A 15,988-nucleotide genomic window follows, 5' to 3' on the forward strand; every position below is an offset into this window, starting at 1 on the left:
CAGCAAGCTTAAAATCTCCAAACATACCTGGAAACATAATTATACTCTTATTAACAGTAACAGCTAAAATTATGTTGTTCAACTGGACTCATAGAATATGTCTGTCACACTAGACATCACTAGTTTATGATAAAAAATAAAATATTGGCACTATTTAAATTCAAAGAGTGATCTTTTTGGAGACTGCGAGCCATCTCTGCCATATTTCAGCCTTCCTGTAGGAGGAGCTGATGATTCGCTGTGACTTCAGTCCTCTTCCTCCAAGAGATCAGATTAAAATAAATAAATGTATAAATGCAAACATGTAGTTCCCATTCACACATTCCCACATCCTCACACACATTCAAACACTTCTTTATCTCTCTTTCATTCTCAGAGAAAGAGCCTTTTGTCTTTTTCAGTTTGAGGTAGAAGCAGCTAACTGCCCGGCTGTCTTCTTGTTTTCCTTATGAAAATTAATTTGCTGTTGTCACACAACAGGAATTTTTTTTTGCAGCAAGGCATCTGACAACAATAAAACACATCAAGACAGTGGAACACAGTTAAAAGTGTGAATATTATACAGACAATACAACAAGCAATGATTAAAAAACTACAACAAGTTAGAAAGAAATCAGTTTAAGTGCTGGGCTCTGTAGGAAAGCAGTAGGTGGTGTGTGTTGTATTTGTACAAAGTGTGTGCATAATTGTCAAATGGGATATCAAATTAAAGCTGCACTGAAAAATCAAACCTTGAGGATCAAACAACTTGATTGTCTTATTGTATCTTGTGATTCAACATCTGATTTCAGAAATTTGATTTCAACCTTATTTTAAACATTTTGAGTTTTTTTCCCCAACATTTCGACTTTATTCTCATAATTTTGATGAGAATAATTTTTTCTTGATGTGCATAGTGAAAATAAATCTTCCTCCTCTCAAAAATATTTCTCATGTCTGGCCTTAATCCTCCTCTGTTGATCTCAGATCTTCTTTTCACTGCTGTCCAAATTGACAAAACATCAAATTATGCAAATTATCTTAACTGTCAACAAATCAACCTTTGATTGATGAGATGAAAAGTATCAAGAACTTATTTTTACTGTGTTGTAACAGCATGAACAATTAACACGCCCTTCACAGTAGGCAGGTTTCCATCACAGATTTACAGTATGTAAAACTTAAGCGATATTTTCGAAATTTCGATAAAGCACAGTTGTGAGTTTCCACTCAGTGATGTTCTGCGACTTCTCCTCTGTTGATAACAAGAAGCATGGTGATGGATGTTCAAAACATTAGCAGCTTTATTTCTATTGCAGCCACCACACTAGCTGTCATTATTACCAATCCAAGGCCACGTAGGCGTGTTATGGAGCCCCTTATACGTGGGAGCGGCCACATATGAGGGATTTCTGGGAGCTGATGGTACACGATTTTACAGAGGAATTGTGGATTCAAAACTTCCAGATGATCCACTCAACTTTTGAAGAGTTACGTGATGCAATAACAGCTCTTGTAGCTCTTGTGCAACCGAGGCCCACGCCTGTGTTGTGGGCATGTCAGTGTCTAAGGGCAGAGGGATGTCGTAAGCCCTCTGAGGCAAACTGTGTTTTGTGATAATGGGCTTTATAAATAAAATTGACCTGAATTGCTGTATCATGCCCGAGGGAGCCAGTTCCTACTGAACTAGAAAAGCCCCAAAAAAGGTTTTCCATTGCAGTTTTGCGAAATTTAGCTTTTTGGAATCACATGAAATACCACCTCAAGTAAGTGTGAAAACTTTTTTGCAATAATTTTGCGTTATGTGAGGGTTAATGGAAATCCGCCTACTGACATGTCTGTGTGTGGCAGTAATAATCTGATATTCTTCACCCTGCAGTGGTGGTGTCACTGTGTGAAGCCCTCTGTGCTTCCTTTTCTACAACTTGTTTATTTTGGCTCCTCAGCACATTTTATCACTGGTGCATTCACACCTCACTTTGAATGTTGGACACACACGCGGAGCTAAGTGATATTTTCGGCCACCCCAGGACAGAAAAATGTCCTGAAACCAGCCAGCAACATGTTCATCATGCTCAAAACAACAAAGAAAGTAAATCTGATTTTAGTCATCACCATCTGCTGTTGAGTCCAACACAGTCAGGGCTGTTTACAACACTGCACTCTCACTTTATTCAGACATTCTGGTACAAAAACATCTTTTCTTCAGTCTGGTTATAATGCTCTCTGCACACAAAAGATTTTAGTAACGAAAAAGGGCAAAACTGTACTGGTATGGATTTTATTTGTTTTTTCATCTATCTTCCCTGTATTTTTTGCTGTGTTTTTTTCTGCTGCTGCTGTGTGTGTGTGTGTGTGTGTGTGTGTGTGTGTGTGTATCAGAAGCTGGGCATGGCTTCCTGCTGCTGGAGCTCTGCATGCACACCTGTTGCTCATTCCATCATCAACTGCAGCTTTAAAACCTGCTCTCTCTCTTCATGCTGCTGTTAGCTAACTTCCAGAGTAGTTTTCAGCGAACATTCTTCTAGTCCTATTCTCCAGTGTTTTTGGTTCATGACAATTCTTCTCTGTTTCCTGTGCCTCTCTCCTCTGAGCTCCAGCTCCTCAGCCATACGCCGCCCAGCTTCTCACCACCAGAGCCGTAAGCTACACAGCTTCCCAACCTCAGCCTCACTTCAACTACGTCACCTCCAGCCTCTCTCCACCAGCCTCGGCCTCACTTCAGTCCGCCTGATTCATCCACCTTCAAAAACTCTGAAATAAACTCCTTTTTACCCCTCCTCCCCTTGTCTTGTGGTCTTGCTCTTGGGTCCCATCACAAAAAGGTTCTCTAGGGTTTATGACAGCTTTATGGGTGGAGTGTGCCTTTGCATTGTAGGATTTTTAGAAACTCTTATAGTTGTGAATAGTTGTGGAGCTGTTGTGTATAATACACCTGCCCAGTAAAAGAATGTTGTGTGGTGAAATAAGGAATCTACAGTACAAGATCTGAATGAAGAAGGAACAACTGTTCTATAGGCTGCACTTGTGTGCAGGAACATTATCCAATGGGGGATTCATGTAAATAAAATGTTAAGTCTCCTGTGTTTATTTTTTTTATTTATCTAACCAGGTTGGTCCCATTGAGATTAAAAATCTATTTTTCAAGGGAGACCAAGCCAAGACAGTCAGCAGCAAAAACACAAAGTGGCAGACAGAAGGTGGGTTTCCATTAACCCTCATATTGTGTAAATTGTCATTGTGAATATAAAATACACCTGATGTAAACACGTTCAAATTGAAAAAAAAAACACTTGCATGAGGTATTTCATGCAATAGAAAAAAGCCACATTTTGCAAAAACTGCAATCAAAACACTTCATTGGTTTTTATGGCTCATATGATGCTATGGCTATGTGCCTTTCAGTAGGAACTGGCTCCCTCATGATGCAGCAGGAGCTACAAGAGCTAGAATTGCATCACATAACTCTTCAAAAGTTGAGCAGATCATCCGGAAGTTTTAAATCCACAATTCCTCTGTGAAATCGTGGACTATCACCTCCCAGAAATACCTCATACGTGGCTGCTCACACGTATAAGGGGCTTGCCTTTCCATTATCACGCCATAACACGCCTATGGTTGCTATGATGATGGCAGCGCATGTAGATGCAGCAATCTGAAACTGCTCAAATTCTTGCTACTTTTTTGCTAGATTTTTCTATTTTTCTACACCATATTCCCTTCTGCTGAAGCACAACTTTTCTTCGATAGAGAAGCACTCATCAACATTGTGAAAAGATGTGTGGAGCTTGGACTGAATGCAACAGACCGTGAGAGGATCCCCACCAATGGCATATGCCAAGCAGCCAGTCAGACCAGAGGGCCGAGACAAAAAGAGGGAGGAGAGCCGGCATCAGTGCAAGGCTGACCCGTCTTGGACTGAGAACTGTTCCTCTACCAAGCCTTCTTCTGGCTAATGTCTGGTCACAGGAGAATAAAGTGGATGAGATGTGATTGAAGCTCACTGTTAGTATGTATTTTTAGGATTATGCATCCTCCAAAGTTAGTTTAAGAGTCTATGTCTACCTCAAGTAAAGAGCTACCCATATATAGTGAAGTCTTAGTGCCTGCAAGTTGACCATAGATACCTGAGATGGACCAGTGCCAACAAATTTAGTAACAAACACATTCCTCACTTCTCAGAAGAACCTTAGTTCCTGAGATGTTAGAATTTGATCCCAACCATCTACGTCATAACAACTGCATAAATACCACTTATGTCACACAGTCTTTTCTCTGTTTGTTGTCGAATGGCCACTTGCATGTTTCCCTCATTCCTGTGTCGACCCGAGTGCTCATATTAAATGATTCCTGATTAAAGCTTTACCTGGTGTCTCTGCTCCTCAGTTCCAGCACAGAATGTCATCCTATCTTTTTGGCGTTGTCGGCATGACAGTGTCTGCTTTTTGAGGTGAGTATATTTTATTATCCGTTTTTGGTTATTCACTCACCTGACAAACACACCGTAACGAACCCGTTTTGACATGATATCTGTGGCTAATATTCCACTTTGTGTTGTGGTACGGAGTACCATAAATGAGAGGAAGACCCAAGAGCAAACACAGACAAGGGGTTAAATCATACAAAAATAATTTTAATGTGCATAGGGAATGAATGAAGGGAATGGTTTTGAGGGAATGAGTCCAGTGGCTGAGATGGCGGAGGAGACTGGAGTGGCGAAGTAGGTGGTGAGGGCTGGAGAAGCTGGAGGGTATGGTGGGGCTGGTGAAGCGGTGCAGATCTGTGCAGGTGTGAGGTTCCAAACACAAAGGCGGTGGGGGATGGGTGGCTAGGTGCTGGAGCTCTGAGGCGGCAGGTACTGAAACAAGCCTAGAAACTGAAACAAGCATAGAAACAAGAAATAAAATTTCTTGTTCCTAAACACAGAACAAGGAGACGACACACCAAGAACACAGACACACAGTAACAAGCACTCCCAGACAGCACAAAACCACCACACTTTGATTATATGGACTGATCTAAATTGCTTTGATTTGAAGAATTGTTATACACTAAAATTTAAGCCATTTTCCTTTACTAAAGAGTTACTATTTACCAAAGTTGCTAACCATCAAATAAGTAGGCCTGCTTGAACTTTTAATAATCATGAATTTATATTGTGTGGAAAGGGGGACGCCCCAAGAGGCGGTGTTAGAAAGGCAAACGCTAAAACGGTGTTATAGGAAGGAAGGTAGACCGCAGGGTGGCCCCTGTCCTGTAAGCACGCGTCAAATAAAAAACGGTGAGTTTCTAGGAAGGAAGGTTGACCGCGGGACGGCCCCTGTCCTGTTACCACGCGTTAATTGTTGTTGATTTTGTTGTATTGTTATTATTATATAAGCTATAGATGGAGTGCCTGTTGTGGACTGATTGGGCAATAATTGAATCATTAACTTCAGGCAACCAAGCTTACGTCCTGATCAGACTGTGTTGATAGGAGCTCCGGAGAGTCGCGCCGACCTCTGTGTACTTGCCCTGCGAGGGGCTGCTCGTGGCCGGGCTGCTACTACCAGGGCTCCCCAGGATGAATTTCCAACGTTTTTCCCTCCTCCTCACCACCACCAGCCACCATCCACCACAAAGTGGTGCGAGGTGATACCCCCAGGTTGTGGTGGGATCGAGGCGGGGGTACCTCCCCGCTGCCATCACCCCGGCCACCAGCAGCCATCGCCAGGCAAGTACACAGAGGTCTGTGTGGCTCTCCGCTGTCCTTTCGACTTTGTTTTCGAAATTTCGACTTTAATCTCGAAATTGTATTTCAACTTTATTCTCAAAATTTTGACATTTTTTCTCAAATTTTTGACTTTATTCTTGAAATTTCAACTTTATTCTTGTCATTTCAACTTTAATCTCGATTTGCCCAAAATTATTTTCTCCATCATAAATGGCCCTAATCAGCTTCCGTAAAATTAGAGATCACTGAGAGGGAAGATCCCTTTTTTGTATCAATGTTTTAAATGGCTTAGATCAAGAAGCAGCTTATACCTTTAAATTATCCGCATTTAAGCCCTAATGCCTTATTGAAAAAAGTAAGAGAGTTAGATGCTGTAGAACTTTTTACACAAAGCGATCCTAAAAAGCAGGCGCTCCAAGTGACTGAAGAACGATTTGTAGCCTTCCAGCAAATCCCAGCCTGGGAAGACCCCCTGCATATGGACAAATTCCTAACCAATTTCCTAATAGAGGAAGAAGCTTTATTCGTGGAAGGAGGGGTAACAGACTGCGAGGCAAGACAGACATATGCCATTATTGTCTCAGACCTGGCCATTGGGCTAGAGACTGTAATTTCAGAAAGCAAGAGGAATTCCAAACACAGGGGGAAGCAATGCAACCTCATATTTACGGTTCCCCTTAACCTGGGAATAGGATAACCTCACAAACAAATGCTTTTCCCTATGGACAGCGGCAGACAGTAACTGAGTCAAACCAATGACAATTTCCTTCTGAGAACAGACCAATAAACTCAATGTGGGGAAAATAGGACAACCGACAGTGGGGAGTGGATGGTTATTGTAAAGTTATAGTCACTGCTCCACAATTTCATATTTCTAATAAACCTTCAGAAATACCACAACTAAGTCTACAAGTATCAGGGAAATGTTCATGTTTAAGAGAAAAAGATTTTAAATGTCCCTTGAGTAAACAATCCATCCAGTCTGTCGGTATCAGTGGTGTCCCACAAACTGAGCCATTGTCTGCTCCATTACAGGTTGACTTAGATGAAATAATACTTCAACATCCATTTGTAGTGAGTTCCACTGTTCCTATATCTTTATTAGGACATGATTTATTGAGTAATCTCAATGCAACCATTTCATGTTCACCTGAAGGCATTGAAGTTCATATTCCTTATAATGCAGTGCAACCATTATTTTCTCATAGTATGAAATTATCCTATCAGTCTATGTCTATTGTACTTGACATTGATTTTGTTTCTAGTTTATTTACCATGGAGGGAATTAAGAAAATAGCATCTTGTCAAGCGGCTGTCACTGCTAAAATTTTGAATATGAAACCTGTAGATCCACCCTTTTCAGATCATCAAATTGATCATGAAAAAATGCAAGAAATCCCGCAGTGTTTATTTGTGTCACCACATGGGCTTTTACTCTTGTGGAAAGATACAACTGACAAAGTTGAATTTTTCATAATGTACGTACAGATTTCATGGATGTTAACCATTTGTTGAAATCTTGCCTTGAAAACCTTGAGAAAGTCCCAGATAATGAGGATCAAAACAAAAATTATATTGTCTGGTCACATGGATTTGAGCCGACACATTTTTTTATTAAAACTTTGTCAAATTTTTGTAAACCTCAGATTTGCATAGAAGCTAAGGATGTGGTGTTAAAACCTCCTTCTATATTAGCCTTAGTCCTTTCAGAGTTATGCGTATTGCACGCGAATCATGTTGGGCTATTGAATATTCCTCCATATTAAGCCAAAATAAATCCTAACAAATATCCTGTATATGATAAACAATATCCGTAGTCAAAAGAAAAAGAAGAAAGAATAGAGCCAGTAATTAAAAGCCAAGGTGTGATCGCTAAAAGGAGATCACAAAATAATACACCTATAAATCCAATTTTGAAACCAGGAACTATAAATTTCGCTTAACGCAAGACTTACGAAAAGTTAATGAAGCTGTTATTCCTATGGCTCCAGTAGTGCCGGATACAAATTCAATTCTCACTGCTCTTCCGGCAGACTCCAAGTTTTATACAGTAGTAGATATATATTTAGCGTATTTTTCCATCCCAGTACATGCAAATACACAAGGTTTATTTGCATTCACATATAAAAACGAACAATATGTTTGGCTCCGCCTCCCACAAGGTTTTGTTGATTCTGGAACTATATATTCAGCTGCGGTCAATATGCATCTGGCTCAATTGATCTTACCTGATGTATCAACACTATTGCAGTATGTGGATGGCATTCTGGTGGCATCCCCAATTGAGTCGAACTGCATCAAAGACTCGCTTGCTCTCCTGACACACTTAGCCCTGGGTGGACACAGAGCCTCTCTTGCCAAATTCCAGTTCTGCCAGCCGTCTGTCTACTACTTGGGATATGTATTGAAATATGGGTGCTGATATTTGTCACCTGAACGTGTGGAAGTCATCAGAAAGATGGAAAGACCACAGACAAAAACTGAACTGTTACCCTTTCTGGGTCTTGTGAACTGCTGTCGAGCATGGTTGGCTGACTATGAGACATACAACTCTGTTTTGTGAAAGGCCACTCTTAAGGATGCCCCTGATGATGGCCGATGGGACGAGGAGATGAGACAAGCCTTCCGTCACATCAAATACCTCCTCTGTACCGCTCCAGCTCTGGGCTTGCCTGATTATAAGCTGCCTTTTCATCTCTATGTTGCTGAAAATGGACTTGTTGCCTCTTCTGTTTTGGCACAGATGCACGGTGATAGATCTAGACCAGTTGCATATTACTCTAAAACTTTACTATTGATGGTTCAAGGCATGGTTCCAAGAGCAGTAGCTGCTGCTGCCATTATGGTCGAGAAATCACAAACCATTGTGCTGGTTCACCCACTGACACTTATATGTCACACATATGTCACATGCAGTAAACATTATTTTGCGAAATATTACTACTCAACATATGACATCACAGCGACCACTACTGACCTTATTACATCCAGTATAAGGACAGATTTACAACAAATTCATCAAGAGGATAACAATCTTGTTTTGTATTGTGACGGATCCTCCATGCATCCAGATGATAAGACTACCTTATCGGGATATGCTATTGTTAATGACCAAAATTGCTGCACAGAAGCTTAGAAATTACTAGTGTCATCAGCACAAGCAGCTGAATTAATAGCATTGACAAGACCCTGTATACTTGCAAAGGATAAAACAGTGACAATACAGATTAAAAATATGCTTTCTGGGGGCGCTAGCGAGCCAAGTATGGAGTAGGACGCTCTTCTCAGAGCTCCTGCAGGATTGACAATATTTCTTAATAAAACAGCTATCTTTCCCAGAGAACCAGCCTTAAAGTTTACATAGATTTCAACCATCAGGTAAACTGCCGAATTATGTAAGTCTTGCCGACCCAAATGGCGGAAAAGCTTCGACAATACAGGTTTGGTGGTAATGATTCAAGGTCTGCAAGAACCACGTGACAGAGTACAAAGACCCCAGCGAGGCCGAACCTGCCCTCTGCCCTCCCAGACCAGAAGTTCAGGTTTGACTGCTGAAGAAATTAAATCGGATATCTTATCATCTCTAAGAGGAGAGATGTCTAAAATAATAAGAGAGGAACTTAAAAGTGCACTGGCAGAGAATTTCAACATACTGAAGTCGGAGCTATAGGCTGTGCAGGCCGAAATAGCTAAAAATGCTACCACAACACGGTCAGAAATAGACCACATGATCACGGACATTCAGGACATGAATGGCAGATTATCTACATGGTCTGACGAAGTGGTGTCACCACAGTCCTTGGTAGCTGACCTCCAGAGCCATGTGGTAACTTTGAAAGACCGCTGTGAAAATATGGAGGGTAGAATGACTCGGGGAATATCCGTATTACAGGCATTGATGAGAGCCCTGGCTCCAGCTCACCTGACACGGTCTCTAAAGTTAAAAAGAGAAGCCTGCAGATGGACCGAAACATAAAGATTGACCGCTCACACCGCACCCTCGGTCCCAGGAAGCCTAGAGAACGAGAAAAACCATGAGTGATCATTGCCAAGTTACATTATGATGACGACGCGGCAGAGATCCTGAGGAGGGGATGGTAGGGAGTTTGCTACAGTTTGCTCTTCCCAGCAAGGCTCAGGATTTCACACATTGATGAGGAAAAAGAATTTTTGGATGCCAGGAAAGCTATGGATTATGTCCAGAAATACGTCATCCCATCCATGGAGCCTGAAATCTTTGTGTATTCTTATACCTGAATAACAACAGAGAATTATGGCAGGTACCAAATGGCGTTAAAGCACTGATAGGCTGTTACTTATCCTGATAGGCTGTTACCTATCCATTTACCTTCAAATGTTATGGGATGTATGAATATGATCAGAGGAGTATCTATATTTCATCCTAAACCTACTTAATTCAAAATTGACCCTTTTCAGGGCATAAGTTACGTTCTATGGCATTTTCCTTTTCAGCACTCCCTTTTATTTTATATCAGTGCATTTGTGTATTTTATTATTATTTTTTATTAATATCCCTAATCTGATTCTGTGTGTTCTATAGTGGACTATCTCACCATGAATGGCTGCTATATTTTTGATACTTATAGAAGACCCTGCAGGGGTCTGACCTACTATCTTCTCTATTTGACCCCGAGCATAGTCTAACAAGCAGATTGTGCACAGTGCTGCTTGTTCTTTTGAGGCTAGTGGCTAAGGACCAGGTCCCACCATTTTGTTTATTAATGCAAACAAAATATTGTATTACAAGTTTCTGTGTTCTTTATGTTCTGATCCCTGTGTTCCTTTGGGATCCTGCGTTAAACATAAAAACAACAAGGCAGATAGCTCTCTTTTCAACTCAGATTATTGTTTTAGCAAAAACATTGGCATGCAGCTGTGTTAAGCACTATGTCTTCAGCCTCCCCTCAGGGTCTCATAACCACCTTCTCTACCTTGGATCTCCTTTAAAAAAAAAAATCACAGCAGAACCAGGTCTTCAATTCTGCTATCCATTCTGCCTCCCCTCTCTCAGCCTTAAGCATTGAAGGATCAAGGTCTACATTGTTTATTTTGAGTAATGGACACACTAAATATTATAAGTTATAATGTGAAGAGTCTTCACAGTCCTGTGAAAAGAAAGAAAATCCTACAGTACTTAAACAAGCAAATTTTAAACAGCATTTCTACAAGAGACCCATTTATCTGATGTAGAACATGAAAAAATTGAAAAAGTCATGGGCAGATAAAGTTTATTATTCATCTCAAAGTTTGGTGAGAAAGAGTGGGGTATCTATACCTATACACAGACAAATTAACTCAAATAGACATACTTCCTACTAAAGGACTGATTTTTCTCACCCCCAGAAAAGAGCTACATAGGATAACAGATATTGAGATACAGCCAATCACTATATCTGACCATGCACCTGTCAAATTAAAGTGGGATATAGGTCATAGACCAACTTCCAAACTATGGAGACTTAACGCATCACTCATGAATGACAAAGAATGCATCTCTTTTGTTAATGCAGAGCTCAAGGAATATCTAGATATTAACTCATTGCCTGAAACATCACCACACATTCTAAAGGACTGCGCTAAAGCATACGTCAGGGGCCAGATTATTTCATTTACATGTGCTAGGAGAAGAAAGAGGGGGGCTAAACAGTGAGAATTGGAAGCAAGAATGAAGGAGCTAGAACATGAACACAAAAGATGTGCATCAACCAACCTCCTAAAAGATTCAAATGCAACTCAAAGAGACCTCAATAGTTTATTGTTAGACAAGACTGAGGGAACTTTAAGATTTACAAATCAAAGGTATTATGAATATGGAAACCGTTCAAGCAGACTACTAGCATTTAGACTAAGAAAACAGCAGTCATCAAATATGGTACAGAAAATTAAATCACAGAGCACCATGGCCACAAAACCAGACAAAATAGCAGAAGTGTTTATAGACTTCTACAAGGGCTTATGTAGGAATACAGACACCTGCTCTGACAATGACAAACTTGAACAATTTCTTAATCACATAAAACTTAGTGAATTGTCAAGATCAGCAACTGAGAAGCTGGATGAGCCAATTAAGGAATGGGAGATAAAGCAGGTAATTTCAACACTGAGAAGCAACAAAAGCCCAGGACCAGATGGCTATATTAATGATTTATATAAAACATTTAAAGATATGGTATCCCCCCTCTTACTAAAAGCATATCACCATGCATTACAGTTGAAAACTCTGGCACCATCCCGGACAGAGGCAACAATTGTTGTAATTCACAAAGACGGCAAAGATCCCACGGATTGCCAGTCCTACAGACCGATACAGTTGCTAAATAGTGATCTGCACATATTAACTGCAATATTAGCTAAACGAGTAAATCAGATAATTACTGAAATTGTCCACCCTGACCAAACTGGGCTCATATCCGGAAGATATTATGGAGATAATTTACGACAACTACTAAATATAATATCTCATCAAAAACATGTAAAATTAGAATCATTGTTTATTTCCTTAGATGCCCAAAAGGCCTTTGACCACGTGTCATAGCAATACCTAATTCAAACATTAAGACGATTTCGATTCGGCCCTAACTTTATTAACTGGATACAAACCCTCTATTCATCTCCACAGGCTGCTGTGAAAGTGAACAGCTATAGATCAGAGAGGTTTGCATTGGAACACGGTTGCCAACAAGGATGTTCCTTATTGCCCTTGCTGTTTGCCCTGTGTATAGAGCCATTGAGCCATCTTATCAGAGATGATGACTTCATAAAAGGAATTGTAATTGCGGATGATGTATTGCTATATTTGACAGAGCCTACATTAACAATGCCACATTTAAAGGAGCTTATTACTAAATTTGGAAATTATTCTGGATATAAGGTTAATGTAGACAAAATAGAGGCTATGGACATAAATAATAGAATACATGAACATGATTCAAAATCCGGTTAGAAACATCAACATATACCCCCCACCTGAGCCGGTTCATTCTGAGTCCACATCCCTGTCTTCTGGCGCCTCTTACAATTGTGTTCATGATGTGGACTAAACAACATTCATCATTTACATACATACATATATGACATGATGATGTCTGATTTATCGCTAATCTTATGTTTTGACTATCCTAGGAGGTTGCTGCTCCATATACAAAGAATCTGAAGGAACAATTCCCATCCCCTTATCTTTAGTTTGGGAAGGTATAGGTGCAAGAGGGAGGTCTGGGTTTTTCAAATTAAAATGGGTCTCTGTTCCTCGGAATTTAGCAGAGGAAGAGAAATCCAACCGCGCCTTAAGAGAGGATGGGACAAACCTGATGATTCCGTGTGATGGAGCCAGCACCCACACATTATTGTCAACAATGATCATTTACTCATATCTGTGATACTCACTCACTCATATCTGTGATACTGTTGTTGTTGTTTATTGCAAGGTCAAGATACCATGTGTCAAATATGGCATAATTTTAAGACAGGATATTCCAACACGTTCCTAACTACGCCGCCGGTTCTGTCCAACCGCATTCTCTTCGGATGCCATCCAACCGTGTTTCAGCTGGTGGCTTTTGGTGTCACGCTCATACACCAAAAGCACTGACAGAGTGGCGCTATTTGACAAGTTCGGGGTGACAAGGGGCTGCACATTCCCAAGGTCAGTAATAAATGTATGAACTTCTTTTAGTGTAGTTGGAAAAATTCATTGATGGTAAAATCTCACAGTGTACAGGAACTATGTTCATATATAAAATGAGTTTGTTTTTTTGGTAACAGCAATGAGAGGGAGAGATGTCCTGCTGTGTACTGTTGCTAAGAAACCACATCAGAGTCTTTCCCTGCCTGTGTGCTGCAGCAGTCTGCAGCTTCCTCCATATGCTCTGTTGGGCTTCTGTGGAGGATTGTTTACAGACAGCATGTCACAACTGACTGACACTAATTACCCAATACAAGACAACCTTTAAAACTAAGCCTTTGCAGTCAGGTGTCCCACATGTTTGGTGCTATAATGTTATTTTTTGTTCTTCATCTTTATTGAATGACTTACAATAAAGATACAATTTTAAAATGAATTTTTTTTCACCCCGTCCAACAATTATTCCCCTTCTGACGCCAGATTATCTCCCCATCTTAAAAATGACCTGTCAAAGTTTACAATGTATATCTGTCAGATTTGTCTGTAGACAAGACACCAATATGACCAAGGACACCCGAATAGTGTGCTGATGTAAGTCTGTCTCAGTTAAGTTACCTGGCAACAAGGACGGGAAGCAGCCCAGGAATTCACTTTCAAATAGGCCCAATTCAATCAATCATTTACGTTACATTACATTGTATTGTTTGTATTTGGCTAATATGTAACCTGATGAAAGTTATAATCCTAGGTTTTCTTCCCCATGTTTGTGTGTATTAAAGCAAACCATCAAAGTTGAGTGATACGTGAAGACTTAAGAGTCCAAATATTATCAATCTGCAGGCTGGCAGGCAGCAGTTTCAAGACTGAAGATCCTTCATTTTTTGCAACAGCGCCACCCAGTGAATTGGATGAACGCAAAATACAGCAGGATACTTTAAAGGTTTATTCCACCAAAATATTACATTATAAATATACTAAACAATTACCTGCAAGGTTTATTTCAACCAAATACCAAATACTTTGAATAGCATAGCTTGCTCTAATAGGTTCCTACTTTCTGCATTGCAGTTCAACTTGGTTGCTAAGAGTTGCATGCAAGACAATCTGTAAACAGCTTAAGTTGATCATTATCAGGTAAATCATAGTCCTGTTTGGCCAGATATTTGAAAGGTTGGAGAGACAAGACACTGGGGGCAGATTTAAGATTTTTATATACATATATACAAATACATACACACATATATAAAGCTTAAAGCTCCAGTGCAGAACATTTACATATGTTGTCCCAGGTAGCCAACATCATCACAGTTTTATTTAAACCTGCAGTGCAGACCTTTTAAATATAAATGCATGTATCTTTCATTTAGACCCTTGCCAATCAAGTTTACACAATGCTGATTAAGCCCATCACAGACAAGGGACTCTCGATTTCTCAGTATACCGGAGTAGTGTGTGTAGACATTGTCCTGCTGGTGCACCAGTGAGGCATTGTCCACATCAAATCTGTCATATAAAGCATAATGCTCTGCTGGTACTCACTGTCTAGGACCAGTATCTTAAAATTCAGCCAAGATAGTGACACCTTCAGCTTTCCCTCTTTGGCTTGTGTAATGTTGTCTGGAGTTGGTGCACATAACCATCCTTCAAAAGATTTGAAAGGCAACATCTGTGGTTCTCTCAGATTCATGTGTGTGCCAGTCCACGTGCAAAGTCATATAGAGAGAGAAGGAGGTCTGAGAAGTCACAAGGGCTTTCTGCTGAACGGTTAAATTTAACCGTCTACGATACCACACAGACACATAATCACAACCCAACCACATGACAGCAATGAAACAGATTGTAAAAAGACAACTTCTGACATGCCACTAAAAAGGTTTCTACCCTGAGTTCATATTAAATCACAGCAAAACCTTACCAATAACAGTATCTCCCACATCTACTATGTAAAATTGAGTTTACCTGACGCAGCCTCATTCTTTTGGAAAATCTTGTTGTACGCCTCTTGTTGTACAGTCTCTGGAGGAGGTCAGTGCATTATGCAGATGAATGAAAGTTGGTGGAACTGCAAATGGGTTGTTTTGTTGACCTTTATCAAAAGGCAAGAAATATGTCAATACATCCAAGAGTAGAAAGGGAAGTGACATCTTGATAAATGGAAACATGTTATGGTTCTATTTCTGTGTTAGTTTGTCACAATTCTGCAGTCATTGGAAAAGGTGCAACATGTTTACTAAATGCTTGTTAATCTTGTCTTGCATTACTTGTTACAAATCCTCAGCCAATCATTTCCATTGAAAGTGCCTCCAGAAAACATTCAAGTCCTCTGGAGGTTGTGGAAGGTCACTTACTAAACATATAATGTTGAAACATTACACAAGAAGTAATCCAATCTGCAATTAACTCATTGAGTGCCATTGACGTATATATACGTCATTGAAAAGCCAACGCTTGATTGCCATTGATGTATATACAGTATACGTCAAAGTGTGTTTTCAGCAGCTGGCACAAGGGGGCGCTCTCACGCTCCCTGTGTGTAATTCTGGGGCTGCTGGGATTCATAGTTGTAGTACAAGACGGTAAATCAATGCATGAAGTGGAGTAACTGGGATCAGAGAGCAGAATGATCTGTACGGAGGTGATTCAAAACTACAGCA

This window comes from Plectropomus leopardus, chromosome 2, assembly GCF_008729295.1.
Source record: "Plectropomus leopardus isolate mb chromosome 2, YSFRI_Pleo_2.0, whole genome shotgun sequence".
Classification (NCBI taxonomy): domain Eukaryota; kingdom Metazoa; phylum Chordata; class Actinopteri; order Perciformes; family Serranidae; genus Plectropomus; species Plectropomus leopardus.